This window comes from Leucoraja erinacea, chromosome 2 (genome assembly GCF_028641065.1).
Source record: "Leucoraja erinacea ecotype New England chromosome 2, Leri_hhj_1, whole genome shotgun sequence".
Taxonomy (NCBI): domain Eukaryota; kingdom Metazoa; phylum Chordata; class Chondrichthyes; order Rajiformes; family Rajidae; genus Leucoraja; species Leucoraja erinaceus.
This window is the reverse complement of record NC_073378.1, coordinates 97,775,615-97,782,930: the sequence shown is the minus strand read 5'-3', so window position 1 is coordinate 97,782,930 and position 7,316 is coordinate 97,775,615. Positions and strand designations below refer to the sequence as shown.

At 44.0% G+C, this 7,316-nt stretch overlaps 1 pseudogene; it reads right to left on the bottom strand.

Annotated features, from left to right (window-relative positions):
- Positions 1-1,273: 1,273 nt before the first annotated feature.
- Positions 1,274-2,631, bottom strand: LOC129705943 (protein FAM110C-like; annotated as a pseudogene).
- Between the last annotated feature and the right edge of the window lie 4,685 nt (positions 2,632-7,316).

Sequence of the window (7,316 nt, the reverse complement as noted above, 5' to 3'; positions counted from 1 at the left end):
GTATCTTCATTGTTGTTCACAACACATACATCTAATCTGAATGTCCAGTAATGTGGCGTTTTGACACCTTTAAACATATTGCCAAAATAACATTTGCTGCATTTGATATCCTTTGACCATCTCTTGTCAGTTAGTGTAATGTTTAACCTGACAGATGGGTATAGTTGGTTTTAACAGCTATTATCATAAAAATGACCTTGCAACCTGTATATTTTGTTGTGGATAAATTATGTGGGATGCGAGAGTGTTTCTGTACCAATAGCAATAACGACCCATGCTATTGCCATGTCATGATAATTTTCGGTCCTTCACAGAAAACATGCTCGCATCAATCTGTAGTGTGCATGGTTAAGCTTATATGTTCCCATGGTCCAGGATTTATTGACACAGGTTGATCATACGCTGAATAATCCAACCACATTTTTGTTTGGAAGTGAAAAGAAATAATTGCAACATGTAAAAAGAGTTGAGATACTGTATTATAATTTTGCTGCATGTCATTGTGGTATATATCATGTCTTGATTGGTGAATATGTTTAGTCTGTGACTATTTGAAGCAGAAATAATATGTGAATGCTTCATTGAGCATAATTTCCGACTACGCACTTTGTCCGAGCACATTAATGTATGCGTCATGCAGCCGTCTTAAATGACCGCCCAAACTGTCATTTGACAACCTAAAAAGCTGCTTAGGTTGCCTGGCTGGCAACAGGGAAAAAAAGTTATGTGAAAGCCCTGGGGAGTGGAGAAGGTGGAGAAGAGTGGAGCGGGGGGAAGGGAAGAAGGGGGGAGGAGAAGGGTAGGGGGCGGAGTGAAGAAGGAGGGATTGGGGCAGGAAGAGGAAAGAGGGGGGTGGAGGGGAGAGGGGAGTTCAGTCTACAGTCACTGAATCCATTCCTGTGAAAAGTTAGAGATGGTGATGGGATCTGGAAGCAGACCAATACATCTGTAAATAAAACTGGACAGACATCTTTTCATTTGCACAATTGATTTTATTGTATTAATTTTAATATATTAATGTTTAAAATCCATGCATTGACGGAAGAATACTTTACAGCCCATCTGTGGTCCCTAACCCCAACCCTAACCCTAACCAGTCGTCACCCGCAGGAGAGCATACTTCAGCGTGTGACAGAGCGCACAACATGATGAGACACCCAGATGTCACCCCTGGATTTTGAACATTCCAAAATCCAGGGGCAACAGGGAGACACCAAGCGTCACTACATGCGTCAGCACGCATCAGGCCGCGTCACGACCCGACCACGACGCGTCAACTTCTTTTCAGGTTGTCGCCGAAAATGTCACCCAAGTGGGACAGGCCTTTCACGCTCCGAAACTTGAGGGCAAGGCTTTCGAAGGTGGAAAACTTCACCCTGGCCAGGTTCTCAATGACCTCAGGTTCGAGTCCGTAGTGCTCGAAGAAACTGTCCAAGCCCCAGCAGGCTCGGGAGAAGCGGCAGCTGAGGTCGGAGTGTGAGCGCCATAATCTGCCTTCACCAACCTGCCGCTTGAGCGGCTCTTTGGGGTGACCTGCGGCTGCTTCTCGTGGCGCTGCTGGCGTGGTTACTTGTGCACCCTGGGATGCGGCTGGTGTGGCGACTGGTGCTTCCTGGGGCACTGCTGGAGTGGTTACTTGTGCACCCTGGGGTGCTGCTGGCGAGGCTGCTGTTTCTCCCTGGAGTGCTGCTGGTGTGGTTATTGTGCCCCCTGGAATGCTGCTGGTGTGCTTACCTGTGCAACCTGGGATGTTGCAGCCTCTGTACCCTCTGCTAATTCTCCCCCATCCGACGTTGCTGCTCCCGTTGCCGGCCTCTGCTGCTTGTCACCCAGGCCACTAGAGTTGGGCAGCAGCCAACGGACCAGGCTGCCACTGCCCTTGAAACTGCAGGCGCTTCTGGTGGCCGCCGCTCCTCACACGAACTCGCACTTCTGTTGGTACATGACCAGCGTGTCGGGCCTGAGCTGCCTCTTGGAGCTGGAGGGACGCAAAATGTCAGGCGGGAGCCCCAGCTGCCCGCTCTGCTGGGGGCTGCCGGAGGACAGGTAAGTCTTCATGCTGCTGCTGGCCCCACTGCCACTGTTGCTGCCTTCCTCGGAGGCAGAGCTGCCCAAACCACTTTGCACCCCCTCGCCGTCTGGCTCTTCACGTGGTTGGCCTTGTCGGCAGCCACTCTCCCCGCGGCTCTCTCCTGCCGCACCCCGCCATTCTGCCCCACCGGAAAGGAACAATGCACCCACGACGGATGTACTACAACAGAAATAACGGAGGATAGGAGCGAATGACGGCCAGTGCCGATCCCACACAAAAAATGGCAGCTCGGAAGTCAGCGGAAAGGCTAACGGCCCCTAGTCTTCCTGTGCTAAGCTGGCCCCACTGCCACTGTTGGCTCCTTCCTCGGGCAGCTGCCGCCAACGATGGGCCCAAACCACTTTGCACCCCCTCGCCGTCTGGCTCTTCACGTGGTTGGCCTTGTCGGCAGCCACTCTCCCCGCGGCACTCTGCCGACCCCGCCAGTCCCCCTCCATTTGACTCCGGAGGTAGCTGGGGCCCTTGGTCATGAGCCTGAACGGCAGAGAGACGCTCGCCTCGGGCGACATGCTTGCAGTGGGTGAGATCTCGCTCGGCATCTTACTTTGATCCAGCCAAAGAGGACAAACACATTTTCACATCCGCAAAGAAGCAAAGACCAGGACTTCCATGAGCAATAACAGGCTGTCTGCACTCGCCTTAATTTACATTCACCATGACTTTGCCCATGACTTGTACAAAGTGGTGACTAGGTCTGCACAGTTACAATCTCGGAAAATGGAACTGGAAAATGTGATTTATGGCAAAATGGCAATATATGCTGGTCTGCCAAGAGTGTTGTCCAAGTCTGTGAGAGGAACCCTGAACTGTCTGCTAATCCCCTCACACTTTGGGAGCCCAAACAGGGCACTGCAAGAAGAGGCAGGTCGGGACCCCTACATCAGTGTACTAGCTGCGGAATGACACAGGCCTTGGACAGCGTTTACGAACTGAGGACTGCCATTAAAGATAAAGTCACACTTTGGGAGACCAAACGGGACACTGCAAGAAGAGGTAGAAGTAGGGCCACCTACATCAGTGAACTGCGGAACGAAACATGCTTTGACTGCATTAACAAACTGAGGACTGCCATGGTGGATAAACTGCTCTGAGGTGCTATATTCGTGGAACCATGGATGGCATATAGACTAAGGCCAACAAATGCCTTTGCATTAGTAGTAGGGGTAAATGGCAATATACATTCAGGAGCACCTGAATGATTTAGCAGCATCATGCCAGCATGCTGAGTGCTGAGTGACAGTGAACTAAGAACTAATTCCAGTCATGCTAGTCAGTGTGGCTCAACAATAGTAACAATGGGTGATTCTTTAAAATTCTACTTACCATGCTACTTACCTTTATGTGACATTTACCATGAGCACCTGAATGATTATGCAGCATCATGCCAGCATGCTTGATTGTTTGGAAACTATATGATGAATTGTGAAATTTATGTTATGTTATTATATATTTTTATGTTATGGAATTAAAATCAAGAATTATAAATTCACATTTCAAAAATGGTTTCACAATTCAGTAGTACTGATTTTCAATATTCCATACTAATATTTGCGAATCCAGTTTCTGTGTAGTACGTTCTATTGCATTTATGTGAGAAATACCGATTTCCCCAACAAAATACTAATTTTCAGCCATCAAAATACAGAAATGCACAGTGAAACTTGGCAGCTCTGCAATTATTCACAATCACATTATGTTTGAGAATTCAAAATGTGATTTGTGATCTTGTTTATGAGGCATCAGGGAACTAGAATTTGTTATAATAGTATGACAGTAAAATAGATTAGTTTGAAAGCGGTCATAGTAATGTAAATGCATTATTAAAGGTGCACTGCACACACTAACACAGTCTAACAGTAACATGCAATCAAATCAACACACAAAATATTTCTAAAAAAAGGTTTTCTTTACTGCAAAAACATACAGTATTTTATTTGCAGTTTTTGCATGCTCCTTCATACCATTTTACATAACATTTTACAACAGTACAACTTGATTATTAAAACAAGGACAACAATTCTTGATTTAAAAAAAAATGTATACACCAATGACCCCAATTATCCCATTCCACCCACTCATTACTCTTGACTCAACCAAATTTATTTCTGAAATATTGGTCATAAATTTGGTGCAAAAAAAGCTCCAAAATAAGTCTCAAAATGCACCAGAGAGCATCTAAAACCCCAAAGCTTTCAGGGCCCTTAAGCGGGCCCTGGAACCTAGACGCGAGGTGCTTCCTGCTTGTGATGTGCACATTATTTCACATTAAATTTTTGTAATCCTGTCATGCCACCCCCCTTTTTGAAAAGCTTTGTATGGGCCTGCATTTAGAGACTCTTTGCAACTTGTTCACCAACTATTTTTGTATACTCAGCAGAGTTGGCTACAGTACACCCAATCCCTTCAACAAAATCATTAATAAGGGTTAGAGATAGTTAAGGTTTCAGTACTAATTCTGTACCACCTCACGATTTATGAATGCCAAGCTGAAAATGGCCCATTTATCCCAAGATGCTAAGTTCAGATAGCCAGCTAATTCCCCGTGTATACCACTATACAGAGGACGTACTTCCTAACACATGTCCAAGTCTATGCTGCCATCGTAGAGTCTGTCCTCACCTTTTCCTTCATGGTCTGGTTTGGCTCAGCCACCAAGCACAACATCCGGAGGCTGCAGCAAATCGTCCGATCAGCTGAGAAGGTTGTTGGCTGCAACCTTTCCCCCATTGACGAACTGTACATTGCAAGGGCCAGGAAGTGAGCGGGTAAGATAATCTCCGACCCCTCTCACCCTGGCCACAAACTCTTTGAAGCACTTCCCTCTGGAAGGCGACTCTGGACTGTCAAAGCCGCCACAGCCAGACATAAAAACATTTTTTTTTCCCATGAGCAGTAGCTCTACTCAATAACCAAACATCTGTAGCCTCATTTTGCTCTGGTATTTTTATTTCATTCACATGTTTAAACTGTAATGTTTTATTATTAATGTTTAATGTTTTATGTGTCATTCTTAATTGTTTACTGTATGTCATTTTGTTACTTGCGAGTGGAGCACCAAGGTAAATTACTTGTATGTGTACATACTTGGCCAATAAACATTCATCATTCATTCATTCATGCATTCCTTGAAAATGTTCAATAACTCTGCCTTCTCATTCTCTGGGATGGAGAGTCATGACTGTCTGATTGAAGAGATTCCCCCATCTTATTCTTTTACCCTTGATCCTTAACCTTGATTGTTGAAAAGCGAAATCTGCTCATCAAATGAATCTATTTAATATCCTTTGGAACAGAGAGGTAACTTCAATTCAGCCTCAGATCATTTGCTATAATGACATTTCCATATAGGCCTTTGGGTTTAAAATTTAGCTCCATCGACTTCGATGGAACCAACGGAAGAAGTTGTTGACAACGTGCACATAGGACTGTATTGCACATTTAGTACCATAATTGAGGAGGAACCTCGATCTTTCATCTTGAGATTAATTTACTTAAACCATTGTTCCATGCTGCTTCCAAATTTAAATAAGGCGAAGTTTGTTTAGTTTTATTGATTTATTGATGCTGGATAAAGGAAAGCTGCTGAAGGTCCTTAAATAAACATTAAAACCTGATTAATTAGAAGCCTAGAGCCTTGTTTCAGATTCATACCAAGTGCCTTTCTGAATTTGCAGTGACTGGATCTGTTATGTACAGAACAATGGAACATATAACACATAGCACAGGAATAGACCATTCAGCTCACAATGTCTGTGCCGAACATGACGCCAAGTTAAACTAATCTCCTCCGCCTGCATGTGATCCATATCCTTCCATTTCCTGCATATCCATGTTCCTATCTAAAATCCTCTTAAATGCCCCTATCATATTTGACCCCACCTCTACAACATATTCAATGCACCCACCATTCTTCATGTAAACAATTTGCCCTGCATATCTTTAAAATGTTTCCCTCTCACCTTGAAGCTATGCCGTCTAATCTTTGAAATTTAAACCCTGTGAAGTTTAGGGGCGACCGCGCCTTTGCGGTTGCAGCTCCTAGACTGTGGAACAGCATCCCCCATCCCATCAGAACTGCCCCTCTATCGACTCCTTTAAGTCAAGACTAAAATCTTATCTCTACTCCCAAGCCTTTCCTGACGTCCACTGAGCGAGGGTTATATGTATATATGTATGTAGTTTGTTTGTTTACACTATTCTTATAACAAATGCAAAGCACTCTGGCCAACGAGAGTTGTTTTCTAAATGTGCTATATAAATAAATGTGACTTGACTTGAAAAAAAGGGATCTGACTGTGGCTCTCCTGCCATAAATATTATATACTTCTATCAGGCCTTCCCCCCGCATCCGATGCTCCAGAAAAAATACATAACTAAAGGCTTCTAATCCAGGCAGCATACTGGTACACTTCTTCTACACCGTCTACAAAATCTCCAATCCTTCCTCTACTGATGCAACCAGAGCTGCACACAATACTCCAAATGCAACCTAACCAAAGTCCTATAAAGCTGAGACATGACTTCCTGACTATTATACTCAGGGCCCCCAACCAATGAAGACAAACAAGACATACATTTTCTTTATCTACATCTTCTCTATCTACTTGTGTTACTACTTTCAGAGAGCTGTGGACTAGGACCCCTAAATCCTTCTACACATCAACGCTGTTAAGAGTCGCTCTTAGGATGGGTGAAGTTTCAAAAAATGTTAATAAAATATTTCTCCCTTAACTCTGCAATTTCCTTTCCTCATTCATATGCAACCTTTTACCCCTCCTAAGCTTATTTTTGGGTTGCATTTGGTGAGACAACTGACTCAATGTTAAGAGAGAAACACAAGAGATGGCAAATGCTGGAATCTAGAAAAAATACCAATCTGCTGGAGAAATCGAGAGGTAAGGCAGCATCGATGCAGAGAAAAGGATTTGTCCAATGCTGCTCGACCCGCCAAGTTTCTGCAGCAGATTGTTTGCTAAAACAAGATTTTTTTTCAAATAAATGTGGGTTAATTAGTAATTAATTTAACAAGGGGCCATTTGTAGCTATTTGGTTCGAGTGAGCCATGCAGCCACATCCCCTTCAAACCTGAAACTGCCCTATATATCTTTCAATGCAGATTTCAATGCAATTTATAAAATTACCAGAATAAAATTTACCATAATTATGCTTTGATTATGTTGTATCAGTGATAGGGAAAGTATGGAAAGATTGTTATCTCTGGAAT